At 32.9% G+C, this 18,098-nt stretch overlaps 1 long non-coding RNA gene across 1 annotated transcript; it reads right to left on the bottom strand.

Annotated features, from left to right (window-relative positions):
• Positions 1–11,012: 11,012 nt before the first annotated feature.
• On the bottom strand, positions 11,013–12,687 carry LOC148781537 (uncharacterized). Its single transcript, XR_016057640.1, has 2 exons — positions 11,342–12,687; positions 11,013–11,145 (listed from the first exon to the last, which is right to left on the bottom strand). It is a non-coding gene; the product is annotated as an uncharacterized LOC148781537 (long non-coding RNA).
• Between the last annotated feature and the right edge of the window lie 5,411 nt (positions 12,688–18,098).

Genomic DNA, 18,098 nt, shown 5'->3' with positions numbered 1-18,098 from the left:
ACATCATCAACATCCAAATGCATTACTACTAGCCATTGTTAGTTGGACTTTGTAATTCCATCAATTGAATTAATATCAAATTCTAAAAGGAGAAAGTGTATATAGATCCAAGGCTCTAAACAATCAAATTAGAGTGCGCCTCAAAAATTTCATTAGAAGAGGTTGTTTTGATGCCCAAATATCCTTAAATTGATCATCTCGACATTAAGATGCATGGACATGAGAAAAAATAGATTTCAAGTTTTTGAAATAGTGCATCTTGTAATACAGTTTTGGAAAGTCAATTCTAAAGATTTTCAAGTTTTCATAGATCTACACTATTTTTCATGCTTGAACTTTTATAATTAGAGATAAAAATATATTTTCAAGCTATCACAATGATTTACAATATTGCAACCATATTTCTCGACATTATTTGAATGTGCACTTTACTTTGATTTTTTATAGCATCGGCTCTATGCAAACCTCACCCATAAAAAAAATTGTTGTATTGCTTGAAAACCTTCAAATAACTATTTTGACCTCGAGATGTATCAGTATGAAAAAGGGAACAAGAGTTTTTAGTATTGAAAGATGTGCGTCTTGCTTTTGTACCATTTTTAGAACTTTAAATCTCCTAACAGAGAGGATAAAATTTTCAAGGCATCCTACATTAAATGTTTAAAAGTCCCTCCAAACTGGGCCCAAGTATAATCATGTCAGAGGAAACATGGAAGATACGAGTGGCAATGGACCTGGGCCCAACTTGGAAGCTAGGAGTGGCAACAGACCCGGGCCCAACTCGGGATACAAGGGTAGACCTAATCTAAGGTAGGGGTTCAAAAATTGGACTCGGTGGGTCAGTTTCAGGTCTAAATTTTGGACCCGAATATTATTCAGGTTCAGATCCAGTCGGGTCTGGGTTCGGGTTTAGTAATATTTTTCGGGTCTCAATATATGAAATTTATTTAAATACAGTTTAGTGCATAGATATTTTAATTTTTGGGACGGGCCGGGTTTGGGTCCATATCATTTTTTTAGATCTGGGTCCAGGTCCGGCCAAACCCAGAACAAGACCCGACCCGATCCGTTGCCATGCCAATTTACGTATATTTTATATTTACTTAAGAAATGTAAATGACAAGAACTTCGTAGAATATGTTAACCCCATGTTTAGAATCCGACACATATTTAGTTTATCAAATAAAATTTTTTAAGGCAAAAGACATAATCTTACAATAATGCGTTGGAGCCTTGTGTGGACGGAATCCCTATATTCCTCGAAATTTAACTTTTCCTAATTTTTCTAATTAAATCGCTCATATATTTCCCCAAGTTTTTGGCATTTGCCCGAGGGAGTTACTATACAGCTTGCACTCGATCGAGCATATATTGTATGTGTTAAAATATATGCTGCTCCTTTAAGAGCATATTGTCCATTTGATCTCAGGTAAAACTCAAACTGAGGGTATTTTTAAGACCTCAAATTTTAGAGACATAACCTCTTGAAACTAGAGGCCAATCTCAAAAAAAAATGAAAACTCAAATTTTTGGAGGGCAAGATTTGAGTGTTCCGAAAGTCTAATTTCTTTTAAAAAATAATCATCTATGATTCCTAGGTGGATCTCTTTAGTCCGAGGGACTTGATGTACCGTATGCTCCCACATGAGGATGGTTTGCATGCTTATTTGGCAAAACAACAATATCCTACAATACACTGACCCCATTTAGTTCTCTTAATATCCAATTAAAATTGGAAATATATACAATGAGACCATTTATTTTTAATACAATGAATTTACAATAATAATTATTTTTAATTCAAGGAGCTTACAATCAATTATGACATTGTATTCGAAACAAATTGGTTGATGATGTGTCAGGACACAAAGTCCAAAATAAAATTTCTTTAATATTGTGATGCATTTTTATCTATTGGAATTCACATCTAATGCCTAAAAATTTATTGTGATCTCATGCCAAAATTAAATGGTCTCATAGTATACAATCCCATTAAAATTTCCTAAAATTAAACATCTTATTGACATCACCACATCATTTACTCGTGATCCATAAAAATCGAACCCAGTCTCTCTTTTTTATGTATTGACTAGAAATTTTCCATTAATTTCATCGGATATTCACAACCCAAACTATCTCACCCTCATCAAATGTCAAGTGATCAAGACCCATGGACGCTTAAATCCCACTCAAAAAGGAAATGTACCTACTAGAAAACAAATACAAATAGTTAGCAGTCTCTAATTCATATTTGACATAAATAAATAAAAACCCATAATTCTACCCTTCCCTTTGTTTTCATTTGAACAGTGGAAAAGCAGCGTCCCTCACTTGGTTCAAACTACCAAACTATCCTCCATATGACTCATTGATCTTAGTCTTCTCGACGACCACACACAAATACACATGCCCACAACCACAACCATTTCATTTCAACTTTAAAACTAATTTGGCATTGGCGCCATTGACAAATACCTACAGATAATGATCTGAAAAATTCTCTGTGGCCAACATTCGGATAAAATTGTATTCACCTTCAATTATGCAATGAAGCATCATGATTGTTTCCATGTTTATCCACAGCTTCATTGAACTTGTTACTCAACAGTGCATCTCCGAGAACTAACTCAAAGATGGCTCGTCTGAATACCATGTTCAAGAAAGCCTGTAGAAAGCATGAAAACATCAAATCTTCAATCATCTGAAGTTTCTAGAGAAAATTCTTTCAGAGGAGAGATATAATTGGGGATATGGGGAGGGTGCATGGAGGTCCTTTTAGACATGTTTGGGGGTGAAAATAACCAACCTCATCTGACACGCATGACCCGGCCTTCTCAACCATTCTGCTTTACTTGGCAGTTTTGTAAACTAACATCACAACCATTCCATTTGGAGTGTTTTCTTTTTTCAGTTATGGTGATTAGCACATATTTGAGTGGCTTGTTTACCTTATATTAGACGAAAAGGTTTAAATAAAGGCGTCAACCTTACACTGTTCAAGTAAGGTGCACCTCAAAATACTAGTACGAAAAAGTGTTTTGATTTTGGAAAATTCTTAAATTGATTTTATCGACCTTAAAATATATGGATCGTGACAAATATATATATATATAAATATATAAAATCATGAAAATAATGTATATTGTAATAATTTATCTGAACCTTCTATTTTGCAAGATTTTCAAGCACCGTATCAAACTAAAGAAAACATAGAGTTATGAGGTATAAAATAACGGATTGTATACTATGGGACCATTTACCTTTAGTTTATGGAGGTCACAATTATTTATAACCATCTGATGTGAAATCTGAAAGCTTGGGTGTGTCACAAAGTTCGCAAAAATTTCTTTTGAACTTTGAGCTTGGTCAATGAAAAAAATACATCCACCCAATTTCACATCCAATGGTCAAGATTAAGTGTGACCATCTTGTATCAAAGGAAAAGTCTCATTATATAAATTACCTTTGGGGAAAAACAAAGTTAAAAGAGGATACACTATAAAATAGAGCTACCTTGTAGGGTAAAAGATTGTTGAAAAACCATGTATGGTACGCTTGTATGTACACCTTATTTGGGAAATTTACAAAATTAATCCTTACATTAGAATTATTTAGCATCTTATTCATCTATATTTATCTAATTACAAATAGCCTGTCATTCTTTAATTTTGAATGCTTGTCAAATAACAGATCAAATTGAGTTTTTAAATTTATCAAAACACACCTCTTAAGTGTGAAAGAATGACTCGTATGATCTAACCTGAGAATATACTCTTTTAATTTTATTTTATTTTAAATTTTTTTTTTTTCTTCTTGACTTAGACCACTTACAAGTAGTCATTTTACAATAAAACAACTTCAAATAAAATAAAATAAAATAAAAGAATAAAATTAGGATCTCAAGAACTTGAAGCCATTCAAACCCTTTCTTTCGATAACAAAGAAAAAAGAACCTATACTTTGGAATGGAGAAGACAATAAGTAAATAAGTAAGAAATAAACGAGGGTGTCAGATATTACTTCAATTGGCATTCTTACACCCCACACCGAGTCACCACCTTCTGATAGTGCAGGATCTAATTGTCAACCATCAATCTCAACCAGGAAAGCAAGATTTGGACAAGTCACACCAATAGAACGTGAACCTCATTGATCACAAATTCAATAGCTAGGTGAACCCCCTTGATAACCTAGTTTGACAGAGATACTTCTCTTTCTACCTCACCCCCATAGACTTAACCCCAATGTAAAATGAGAGATGATGAGAGATACGAGAGACACCATGAGAGAGAGAGAGAGAGAGTGGGGTGCGCGCCCTTTTAGGGTTTCTTTGAGAGGAGAGAGAGTTTCCAAGATGAGAGAGAGAGAAAGAGACTTTCTAGAGTGGGGCAAGCCCCCTTCTTTGGTCAAGAGAGAGAGAAAACTCAAGAGATAGGACGTACCCCTTCTTTTTTTATGGGAGACAGAAGAAAGAGATTTTAGGTGTAAGCAATGGTGTAGAGATTTTGGGTAGGGTACTCCCATTTTTATAGTGTTTGAATAGAATTAAGGTTTTTTACGGTTTTCCATAGCTTGCCACTCATGTGAGATTGAAAATGCACAATTGATCCGGGGTGACTTGTGGAATGAGAGATATGAGCTCTCAATTCCATATATGGACTATCAACATTCCATAAAAAGTGTTAGAACCATTATTCCTCACTTCCTAAATAATTTTTTTATCAATTAATTTAAATAAGAAACTAATATATGATAATATTATCATTTCTTCTTTTATGCATCCGTCTTCTCATACATACAAAAATTTCATTCAAAATTTTCTCAAAGATTTAAGCTTTTTTAAAACAACACAAGCTTATCTCTCAAACTTTAGAGCTTGATCAAATAAAATAGAAGGTTACCTAGGTGGGGCGTGCCACCTATTTTGGCACATAATAGGGCCCACCTATTTTGCTATGGTGGGCCCAAAAGTCCTATTGGGCCTCCCATACAATTATATCATTTTTTTATATTTTTAAAAAATATAAAATTTTTATTTGAATATTTAAATCAATATATCTATTTTTATAAATCAATATATTTAAATCAATATATCTGCACAGGGGGTATCTCTCGCACATGCACACACTTCATCTTGAAAGATGGTTCACTTTCTTGAAAATGGCTATCAATGTGCATACTGTGATGGTACAAATGATGAGGCTTTGGCTCCGTCTCTAAAGGCTTCCATCACCTACAAGGGTCACACAATCCATCGGCTCACTCTTTCGGACATACTCCGACCTCATCAAAGGATAACATATCTAAACCTCATCGGTTTGTTTTTCCATGTCCATGTAACATGGGTTTTTCCCAACTAGACTGACCTGGCACGTTAAATACAGCCCAGTATCAACAAACATCGTTTACTTAGTATGATCCACATGGGACCACACTCTCATTGAGTTCATGTTCTACTATATAATTTCCTTTTACAAGCATTTAGAAAGCCTTTAATGACCACACAGAGCCAACAACGTGAAATGTTAGATGGTTCAACTTTAAAGTGTGTTTTGATAAATTTCATTTTAATATAGGGCGTACACAAGTCGCGTTTAACCTCACTAAGACTCAACCCAATAGTTACATGGGGGGCAGGCTGAGAACTAGAATCAACCCCATGCACTAAAAATATATTAGAAAAAAATATAATAGAAAATTTGTAATTGTGTATATGGAAAATTAAAATAGAGATCTATTTCATTTTTCGAACAAAAAATAGTCCCATGATTTATATATTTTGGGCTCATTCGGTTTCTATTTTCACTAAATGGTCTATTGTTTGATACTTTGATGTATTGAACCAATTTTTTTTTTTTTAATGTTACAAATGGGTTTCCTAAGCCCAAATAGTTGAAGATAACGGCCACCCCGTTCCAATTCCTACACAATGTCGGAAGTGGGGCGTGTTTAGAGTAGAATCGTTGAGAACCCGCACAATCTCATAAGTTCCCACACAATATCAGAAGTCGAGCGTGTTTAGAGTAGAATCGTCGATTCTCGACTATACACAACCACAACAGTGAATCAGGCAAAATCATCGATTCTGCGTTGACGGCCACCCTGTTCCGATTCATACACAACAACGTATCGGTCGATTCTGCGTCTTCTGTGTCGGATTGTACTACAGTGAATCAGCCCACTACTAGGTCGGATTCTACTACAGTGAACCGGGTTACCCACCACACATTGCCCACTACTGAGTCGAATTCCCGCCATACATTACCCACGACTGGGTCGAATTCTACTACAATGAACCGGGTGGCCCACTATTGGGTCGGATTCTACTACAGTGAATCAGCCCACTACTAGGTCAGATTCTACTACAGTGAACCGGGTTACCCACCACACATTGCCCACTACTGAGTCGAGTTCCCGCCACACATTACCCAAGACTGGGTCGAAATCTACTACAATGAACCGGGAGGCCCATTATTGGGTCGAATTCTACTACAGTGAATCAGGTATACCCTACCCGCCACTCGTTGCCCACTACTACCTAACTTACCAAGTGTGGTCAGTTCTCTCTAGAGGCATTGTTTGATACTTTGATATATTGAACGAATTTTTTTTTTTTTAATGTTACAAATGGGTTTCCTATGCCCAAATAGTTGAAGATAACGGCCACCCCGTTCCAATTCCTACACAATGTCGGAAGTGGGGCGTGTTTAGAGTAGAATCGTCGAGAACCCACACAATATCAAAAGTTCCCACACAATATCAGAAGTCGAGTGTGTTTAGAGTAGAATCGTCGATTCTTGACTATACACAACCTCAACAGTGAATCAGGCAAAATCGTCGATTCTGTGTTGACGGCCACCCTGGTCCGATTCATACACAACATATCGGTCGATTCTGCGTCTTCTGCGTCGGATTGTACTACAGTGAATCAGCCCACTACTAGGTCGGATTCTACTACAGTGAACCGGGTTACCCACCACACATTGCCCACTACTAAGTCGAATTCCCGCCACACATTACCCACGACTGGGTCGAATTCTACTACAATGAACCGGGTGGCCCACTATTGGGTCGGATTCTACTACAGCGAATCAGGTATACCCTACCCGCCGCACGTTGCCCACAACTACCTAACTTTCCAAGTGTAGTCAGTTCTCTCTACTACAGCGAATCAGGTATACCCTACCCGCCGCACGTTGCCCACAACTACCTAACTTACCAAGTGTAGTCAGTTCTCTCTAGAGGCATTGTGGAAGGCAACTGATGCATCCCACGTCCTCTTTATTTTGTTGTTGACATATATAAAATTGTGGCTTTTATATCATCAATTTACTCTCCCACTTTTAGATGTGAGACAATTCCCCCTAACCTATTCACAACATTAGTACTCTACGCTGCACTCCTAAATTTTTAAACCAAGCACCCTTAACATTTTTTTAAGTGCTACTTATTAAATGCAAGCACCTCTAAAAATATATTGCGGCACTCCCATTTCTAAGTATTAGTTCGCTACTTATTAAATGCTACTCCCATTTCTAAATGTATTAATACGCTACTTGTTAAACACTAATTATTAAATGTTATGGCACACCCATTTCTAAATGCATTAATATGCTACTTATTAAAAGCAATAAATTTTTTTTCTTTATAACAATAAATGGAGTGACAACTTAGGGAAGTGAATACGTCACTTTTTTATTTTTTGAATTTATTATCTTTTTAAATTTTTTTTAGTATCAAAATATTAAAATATATAAAGGGTTAGTTTTTTAATTATGTTCTAGAAAATGAATTAATGAGCATATCAATTAGTTTAATGTTATTAATGAGTGTGTCAATTACATTATAAATATTAGCATATCATTTTTCCAAATTAGCGTGTCATATTCAATGAGCCTCATCTGCATATTTCTCTAATTAAATGACTTAATTGGAGTGCCAAATAATTATTAAAGTTGTTTTTTGTTAAATTTATTTCCATATTGATTTTTATTTTTATTTTTTTGTAACTATCGTGCATGTTGTCGATAGGCTTTTTTTTTTATCTTTTTAATTTTGATAAATCTATTTTCATTTTTTTTGGATAATTTATTTTTGAATTGTTTAATATCATAACATTAGAATTTATTGGGGGTTTATTTTTATTTTTAATCATATGATATGGAAACATTTTCTAATACTTTTTTAATCATGTTTACTATAATATTATAATCAGTGGTTTAAAAAACCGACCGGAGCCCCCGGATCGAGCACTTAAAAAACCCATCCAGATCGGTGAATCGGTGATCCGGATCCGAAATCGGCCGAATCGGTCCTATTAAGCCTTAAAAAAAATCCAAAAAAATTATGAAAATTCATTATAAATGTTATTTTTTAAGAATCCAATAATAAATATGGGTATTACATTATTAACTTCATTTTTAATCAATTTGTGAATAATTAAGATGTTTTTTTCCTGTATGAACTTATGTTAACCATTAAATTTGCATCACATAAAATAAAAAACATAGAATTACCATGGATAAAGTATATAATCATACATAGACTACATAAATAATGGATTAAATCAATTAAAAAATTGCCACAAAAATCTCGAATTGGTGGAAAATCCTAATCCACTAAAAAAAAAAAAAACCAAATTATTACAACCTAACTAACTATAATCCAAAATTATTACAACCTAACTAACTATAATATTATATATTGCATTGAAAATTGTTGGTTTATATTTTATTATATAAATAATAGCAATTTTAAAATATTTTATAATATCATTTAATTTAAATTGTATTATTGACAACTGTAAGAAAAATATTACATCACAAGATTTATAATGCAAGTAAATAAAATATTTGATTATCAATATATAAATTATTTGACTGGGCATCAATTTTCGAAATAACACTTCAAATTTTTAAAATATAATTTATTAGAATTTTAGAGTAAATTTAATGGTAGAGATTGTTAGAGACAGAGAATTATTTCAAATGTCTTTGAATCCTATCTTAAAATTAATATTCCTAATTTATGTTAAAGCTTACCATATTATAAAAATAAAAATCATAATTAGATCAGTTATTCCTAGTTTTTATTAAAAAAATTTTGTTGCATTAAGAAATATCTTTTACTTTTTTTGACAAGAAATACTTGTTGTATTTTTTTTTACAAGAAAATATGATATTTTTTGTATTACTTTTTTTTTTTTTTGACAAGAAAAAAAAGAAGATATTATATTACCTCTTTGCTTTTTCCTTGTTGTATTACTTTTTATTTTTTTATTTTTTTATCATATTATTTTCTTCATTGTAGTTTTTTTTTAAGACAAAAGTAAAAACCTATCTTTCTTTTTTTTTTTATGAAGACAAATTTTTTTTTTTTTAAAGACAAAAGTAAAAACCTATCTTCTTTTTTTTATATGATATTAGTTTTAAAAAAAAAATTTATGATATTATTTTTTTAAAATTTTTTTCTGAAGACAAAACGTGAATTTTGTACTATAGCGTCCCAACTGGGATTCGAACTTGGAACATCACACATAAAACCTTTGCTGCTAACCATGGAAACCCTTCGCACACTACTAAAGAGTTTTGTACAATATTTACTTATATTGTATGAATTTTCAATATAATATCGCTTAGTGCGAGTCCCACATCGAAGAATTGGAGAAAGTCTACAAGATATAAATACCTTTACAAAAACATTAATGCCAGCGCGATGGAAAGAAAGGGTAGCCTGAAATGATATTTTGAAAAACAATTACCAAAATATCCTCATATTTTCATATGTGTCGGTCCTTACTTAATTAAATTCTTTTTTTCTTCCTTGGAAGAAAAAAAGAAGTTTCTTGAACTTTTGAGCCTCGATATCCTTATGGAAGAAATAAAAGGAATTTTTAAGAAGCCGTCTAATCATTAAAATCTTTGTTGCGAAGCCTATAAATAATACGTCCCCTGGTTGAATCATAACGACTTACTTCAATTTTCACTCTATCACCTGGTAATATCTATATAAAACTATGTCGGATCCTTCCTGAAACATAACCTAGAACCAGGTCTCCATTATCGAAGCGAACTTGGAACATGCCATTGGGAAGTGATTCAGTAATTAAACCTTCATGAATTAATTTTTGTTCTTTCATTCCAGTTAACTCCCTTCCTTGAAGTATCAACTAATAGAGGATAAGCGGTATTGGCCAACTTTTCTCTCCTCTCTTTTTCATAAAATAAATAGGAAGTTATGGATAAAATTCGCATACTAGAAGGATCACCATGTATAACATAAAATCTCTCCTCCAATTCCTTCTCGTCGAGCCTCTCGATCTATCTTTATACCTCGAGAAGTAGAAAGAATTACAACCCCCATTCCACCAAAAATCCTAGGAATTCATTGATAGTTGGAATAGATTCGCCCTGTGACGTCACTAAGCTGCTGGAATAGGGGCGATTCATTGTTCGAAATCGCCGCCCGATTCCCGATTTTGCAAAAGAATCGACACAGGGTGCCTGATTCCCGTGTCGATTTGGGCGAGTCCGTTGCGACTCTCCGATTTTTAAAATCCTAATTATAATTAGTAATAATGGTTAACAGTAGTTCATACAAGAAAAAAATCTCAATATTAACATATTGATGTAAAAAATAAAAGTTCTTAATGGAGTACCCTCATTTTTTATTGGATTCCTAAAAAACAACCTATTGGATTCCTAAAAAACAACATTTAGAATAATTCTTTTAGATTTTTGTTAGGCTTAATCAAACCCATTCGGCCGATTTCCAATCCGGATCGACGGTTCTCGATCCGGATGAGTTTTTTGTGTGCCCGATCCGAGGTACCGATCCGTTTTTTAAACCACAGGCTGAAACCATAGTTGTGAAGAAAAAGATGGATTCGGCCATCTTCTTTGAAAAAAAATTTAAAATGAAAATATATATTGTATTGGATTCGGCAAGTGCCGAGCCCAAAACTAAAAAAAAAATTCAGGTCTTGTGGATTATGAATCTTTGCACAAACACTATTTAAATGGTAATTCAATTTATCGAACTGCAAAACTTCTTATGCCATCTTGGCTACATGGATGTGCTGTTTCTCAATCCTTGTTCGAGGGAAACCTAAGATGCATGACATGCGCCCGTGGCACAATTTGTTACCTGCAATGATTATGAAACAAGCCCTTGCTCATTACAACTTAAAAAAAGCCAAAGTCAACTAGCAGTAAGTCATTTTTTTTGGATGAGTCAGTGGAGAGGGCATATAACCTAATAGGAATTGAGTTTAGGACGTAGCATTGTAAATCATCAAGCGCTAACCAATTAACCAATTAAACCCGATCATTTGATAACAAACCTTGAGTCTTAGATTCGAGTCAAAATTGCGCATTAAGTCGCCTTCTGGCAGGCCATTGGTTATAGTGATGTAAATGGGTTGGGAGTGATCCGGGTTGATCTTGACACTGGCCCAATCTGACTGCAGTCAAGTCCAAGTCACTTGGTCCTAGACTCGACCTATCAAGTTGTATCGGGTCCGAATCTAGAAATAAAATAATATAAAAAATATTATTTTTACAATGTAAAATGTTTATACATATTTTAATATGAAAAAAGTATATGTAAGGTTGCAACCTTAAAATGTAGAATCCTATATGCACTTTAAATATCTATTAAAAATATTGTTTTAATGTAGAAAAAACCCTCTAATAAAATTACATGTTATAATAAAATTTTAAGGTGCGCCTTAATTGGATTGTTTAAGGCTGTAACCTTATAGAAGCCGCACCCTTTTAATATATCTTTTATATACTAAGTAGGTCTGGTCAGATTGTACTTGATCCAATAGGGCCTAAGCTAGACCCAAGTCTGAACCAGACCTAGTTCTGGTAAAAATAGATCCTTCCCCAACTCGTCAGGTATCCACCCATTCGTTACTATCAGTATGGTTTTTCATTTTTTTCAATAACGAAAGCACGTAATTTTATTAAAATCTCAATCAAAGGTTACACAACTCTTCAAATAAAAAAAGAATCGGAAACATGTAAATGCAAATGAGAAGCCCAAACTTTATTAATCCATCCACCGTATCATTAGCCTCCCTATAAGCATGTTTTAAAGAGAGCCCTGGCAAGATCCATAACCTGTAATCACATGGACCTTAATTTCCATGGTGGCCTCGCCTCCTCCTTACACCAAATAATTACATTTTGAGAGTAAAAAAACCATCCACGTGGACGAGCAAAGCAAAAGATGACACAACTATCACTATTAGTGAAGAACTCCAATTCTAACAAAACCCAGGTTCCCCAAAGAGCCATCAAAATTTATTTTAAGCCAATTTTGGAGACACCCATCTTCCTTTCTGCATCACTTTAACCACATTCAAATTACTGAGATAACACATATTCCTCCATCTTCCTTTCTGTATCACTTTAACGACTATCAAATTAATGAGATAACGCATATTCATCGACATTACTAGAAATATGGTTTCTAAACTTCGTAGGTATCCCTAGGATGATGTTTTAAAGCAAATGAGAGTAAGATATCATGGAGTTTGTCGTTCTACAATGTGTTTTAGCAGTAGATGCTAATGCAGTTTTTAAATTTCTCCCATTTGTTTTACGTCGTGGCTCTCTCTGATTTGGGTGATTTTTTACATTTTTTTTCAATACCACCATATATCACAATGCTTTGGTAATTCGAAAAATATACTTCACAGGACACACATACAGATTTTATGTAACATGCAATTAGCTCCCTTTTTTTTATTTTTTTTAACATGTAAGAATTTGAAATGTACCATTTTTCCACTATCAGTAACTGGGGCAAAAAAATACATCAAGAAACTAGTCCATCAAAAACAAACCCAATCAATAATTATCATATAAGAAAAATAGAAGCTATTCCAATTAAGTATCTTTCTGGAAACAAGATCACAGAGATTACAAATATATTTTAATCCCTCCATGTTTGAAATTCATATGATATTTAAATTATTAGATATAAAAATATGAAGGAGATGAAATCTTTTTGCAATAACGCCTTGTAACTTTATTATGACTAAATAGATTCCCATATTGTTTGAAATAAATTCCTTTCCCTAAACATTCTTGACATAAACTCATTGCTATATTTTCTCCAGTAGTGTTTTGTGTAAACGGAACCCCCACCCAAATTTGTAGTGTTTTGTGTAAACGGAACCCCCACCCAAATTTATGAAGATCCACTCATGCATGTACCTTCATAAAATTTCTTTGAAAACCAATATAGAAAGCAGAAATGAAAATATCAAAGTAGGGTAAATATGTTGGAATTTGAAAAATTAATCCTATATGGCTCTCTCTTAGTAACCAAGAAAAAATTTACTAAAGCGGAAAGACATATTTCTTGCACCCCATCAACAAAGACACCTTTTACCATTTCATGGGGACCTGCAAAACCAGTGAGATGGTGGCACCCGTGCCAAATATCTTAAAATCATCAACCGGAAAATTAACCACGGCCAACATTCTTATAAAATCGCCTTCGAGCCAGCAATACAGCGTAATAATCGTTTCCATGTTTCTCCACAGCTTTTTTTAACCTGTTACTCAACATTGCATCTCCGAGAACTAATTCGAAGAGGAACCGTCTGAATACCATGTTCAAGAAAGCCTGTGGAAAGCATGAAAACATCAAATCTTCAGCTGGTTAAAAGAATGAGAAGGGAACTATGTTCAAGAAAGCCTGTGGAAAGCATGAAAACATCAAATCTTCAGCTGGTTAAAAGAATGAGAAGAAGAGGAGAGATGTAATTGGTGATATGGGGAGGGTGCATGGAGGCCCTTTTATGCACGTTTTGTGATGGAAATAACTAACCCCCTATCTGAGCATGACCCGGGCTTCTCAACCATTCTACCCTACTTGGCAGTTTTGTAAACTAACATCACAATCTTTAGGGTGGAACGTCCATTTGGAGTGGTTTCCTTTCAGTTATTGTGATTAGCACATGTTTTTTTAGCATGAGGCCAAGACCCCACATGTACAAATGGTTTTTTAGCATGTGCGGCGAATACCGCACATGTACAAATGTTTTTTTTAGCATGAGAACAGTTTTATAATGTGTCCTCAAATTACCATCACAATCTTTAAGGAGGTACGTCCATTTGGAGTAGTTTCCTTTTTCAGTTACGGCCATTAGCACATGTTTTATTAGCATGCCGCCTAGATCGCACATGTACAAATGTAGGCTGGGCAATAAAATATATGTTTTAGATAATATATAATCTTTAACGTAGAGATCATGAATATAAAAAGATAAATAATATTTAAAAACTAAAAATAATAATTATATTAAAAAAATATTTGGATTGTTAATTACAATTGTTTTTAGATGGACCACTTGTTTGCAGCCATGATCGCATATTGTACAAATGCAGTACAGCCCGCATGACACAATGGTTCAAAGTTATTGGCGCATGTTTGAGGGGCATGTTTACCTTAGCCGATGTACATGGAGGCAAAAGTTTAAGGCGCACCACAAAATACCACTAAGAAAAAGTGTTTTGATGTTGGAAAATTCTCAAATTGATTCACGGCTTGATGAGAAGAATACACGCTTAAAATTTTAAGTGATTTGGATTTGTGATATATATATATATATATATATATATGGAATTTGCTTCTGTGACCCAATGGGCTCACAAGAAAAAATGAGCCCAAAAGCTCAATGCCCGATAGTGTTTGAATTTTACTATTTTTTCTATAAATCCAAATTACTTGAAATTTTATATGTGTGTTGATAAAAAATAGATGAATATTCGAAAAATATTAAAAAAAAAATTTACATGAAAAAAATGATCAAAATACCCCCATAAATTTTGGGGGGTATTTTTATCATCTTAACTTTGCAGATTATTTTTTTTATATTTTTATTAGGTGCGGCTTGATGAGAAGAATATTCACCTATGATTTCAAGTGATTTGAATTTGTAGAAAAAAAAAATTAAAATCCAAATACTCTCAATTGTCAAATCACCCCAGATTCAATCTGGGCCATTGAACTTATACTATTCTGTGAGCTAGTGGGCTCACCCTAGGGTGCAGTTTCTATAAGGTTTCTATAAGGTGCAATTTCTATAAGGTACGGTTTCTCTCGGTCGTTATATATATAGGGTGCAGTTTCTATAAGGTTGCAACCTTAAACAATGCAATGAAGGCGCACCTTAGAATTTTATCATTACGTGTAAGTTTGTTGCAAAAAATTCTTAGTATTATCTTAAAATCTATTTTCATACCTAAGTAGAAAATTTTAAAATCTAAAAATGGTTAAAATCAAGTAGATCTATAAATATATGAAAATCTTGAAAATTGACGGTCTAGATAATATGTTGCAAGATGCACTATTTTCGAGACTCAACAACATTTTTTTTTCATATTCATATATCTCGATGTCGAGATGATCGATTAAAGGTTTTTGCCAATATTAAAACAACATTTTCAATAGATTTTTGAGATGCATCTGTGATTCTACATTTTAAGGTTGCAACCTTATTAAAACTTTTCTCGTATACATATATATATAGAAGATACTACAAAACGCCTATAGGTGAAAATGAACAGTGCTTTCGTCTACCCTCATCACTTTCCAAAGTTCATCGTACGGTCACGAATATCTGGTAGTGTTTTATTTTTCATTTTTTTTCTACAGATCGGAATGACCTAAAATTTGGTATATGTGTTTATCACAATATTTAAATATACAAAAAATATCAAAAAAATATATTACATACAGATATTTGACCAAAATTCCCTCGAAATATTTCGGGGGTATTTTCATCAATATTGTTTTTGCGAATTATTATTTTTATATTTTTATTTGGTGCGCCTCACTAATATGTACATACACTCTAAATTTCAGGTCATTCTGATTTGTAGAAAAATGTGAAAAATGAAACACTACCGCACAATCGTGACAGTACGATGAACTTTGGATAGTAATGAGGGTAGGCGAAATCACTGTTCATTTTCACCTATAGGCGTTGGGAAGACTTTTTCTATATATATGTATATATATACAATGATTTCATGCAACTGTTGTATAGTAATATGATGCAACAACCTTAAAAAATCATCTTATGGCCATTTGTTTTATCCAACTTTTGAAATATACAGTCTTTTCATTCTAATGAACAATCACAAAAAAAGAAAAAATTCAAAACACAACCTAGAAAGTATTTTTTTATCCCAATTAACATAGGCTGTTCATTTTGGTGAGATGCTTAGATCTAGGCCTTAGAAGGATTTCTTCATTTCCAATTTTTTGGATTATTTTATTATCATTGGATGAACAATGCTAAAAAAAAAAAATGATTTTGAGTCTATAAAGGCTAAGATCTTGAAATTCACAAAATGAATGGTCTAGATTTGTTTTTGGAGGTGACTCATTTTGAACATATCTAGGGTCCAAATTGAACTCTTAGTTTTTTGGAGATTGATTATTGAGATAAAGAGAGAGTGTGTGCAAAATTTGAGGTCATATAAATACCACAAACATGGTTTTCTAGAAGTGTCGTTGCATTATACTATGATACAACTATTGCATTAAATCATTGCTCATATATATATATATATATATATATATATATATATATATATATATATATATATATATATATATATATATATATATATATATATATATATATATATATATATATATATATATATCTATATATATATATAAATTTTTTTTTTTTTTGGGTGCAATTTGTATAGAGTCTAGGCTCTAAAACAATCAAATTAGAGCCTACCTTCAAATAGAATCGAGAAATGTTATTTTAAAACTGAAAATCTTTGTGATAGCCTTAAAATATATTTTCACCTTTTTTTATAAATTTTAAATCTTAAAAAATGGTGTAGATCGACAGATCTATGAAAATCTTGAAAATTGACAGTTTAAAAATGTGTTACAAAATACACTATTTCCAAAATTTGAAATACAATTTTTTCTTATGTCCGTGCATCTTGATGTTGAGATAAATCAATTTGAAGATATTTGAGCATCAAAACAACCTCTTCTAGTGAAATTTTTTAGGTAGGTTCTAATTTGATTGTTTAGGGCCTTGGCACTATATAGGAAGACACTACAAAACGCCTACAGGTGAAGTTCTACAGTACTTCACTAATACCTCATCACCGTCCAAAGTTAATCACATTGTCACAGTTGTCCGATAGTATTTGAATTTTTATAATTATTGTACTAATCATATTTATCTAAAATTTGAAGTGTGTGTACATATGACCAAACTACACCAAAATAAAATATTAAAAAATAATATATAAGGGATTTAGGGGAAGTGAAGCCTGAACCCATACTATCCCAAAAACTAGTTTCATTCCGACTAATTTCCACCCAAATCAACGATTTGAATTGGAAATGGCCAGGTTTTAAAACACTAATACTCAAGATGCGCATTTAGCTATATGGTGCACCACAATGGACTTTGTGTGTTGCATGTAATTCTGAGTATCCACCTTCAATTCTGATAATGAATGGTGCAAATATATGCAGTTGCTATTATTACGTCTGTCTAAATATATTGGTATTTTTTGACGCCAATATCTCACTAAATAGATTATTAGAGTCTTGGGATTTTCAAATAATAGTATTCCACTAAATGAATTACCAGTATTGGTATTTTCAAACACTAATAACTCCCTAAATGACCATGTTAAACGTTTGAATTCCACTATGTCGATGGCGTTTAATTTTCAAAAGATAACGGTGATTTCAAATACCAATATTTCACTTTAAACACTTATATGAAATTTGTATGTTTTCACGCCATCTCATTAAACAATTCACTCGCGAAACATTGGAATATATGTAAATGAATGTCTTGTGAAGTGTTTAAAGCGCAATATTGGTATTTGAAAGTTCTGGTTTATCACATAAGTGTTTTTTAAAAAACTACTTTAATTTTGATGAAGGGGCAAAATTAGAAATTACTTATCAAATATTTGACTCATATGATTGCTCCTTTGTTTGCATGTTACATTCTAATTTCCTAGGGATTAATGGATTCCTTGCAGTTATTTTTTCTCATTAGCATACCTGTTACAGTAAGCATG

This window comes from Amborella trichopoda, chromosome 6 (assembly GCF_054954075.1).
Source record: "Amborella trichopoda isolate Santa Cruz 75 chromosome 6, AtrichopodaSantaCruz75HAP2 v2.0, whole genome shotgun sequence".
NCBI classification, from domain to species: Eukaryota; Viridiplantae; Streptophyta; class Magnoliopsida; order Amborellales; family Amborellaceae; genus Amborella; species Amborella trichopoda.
The sequence above is the reverse complement of the archived record's forward strand: the minus strand, read 5'-3'. Positions and strand labels throughout refer to the sequence as shown.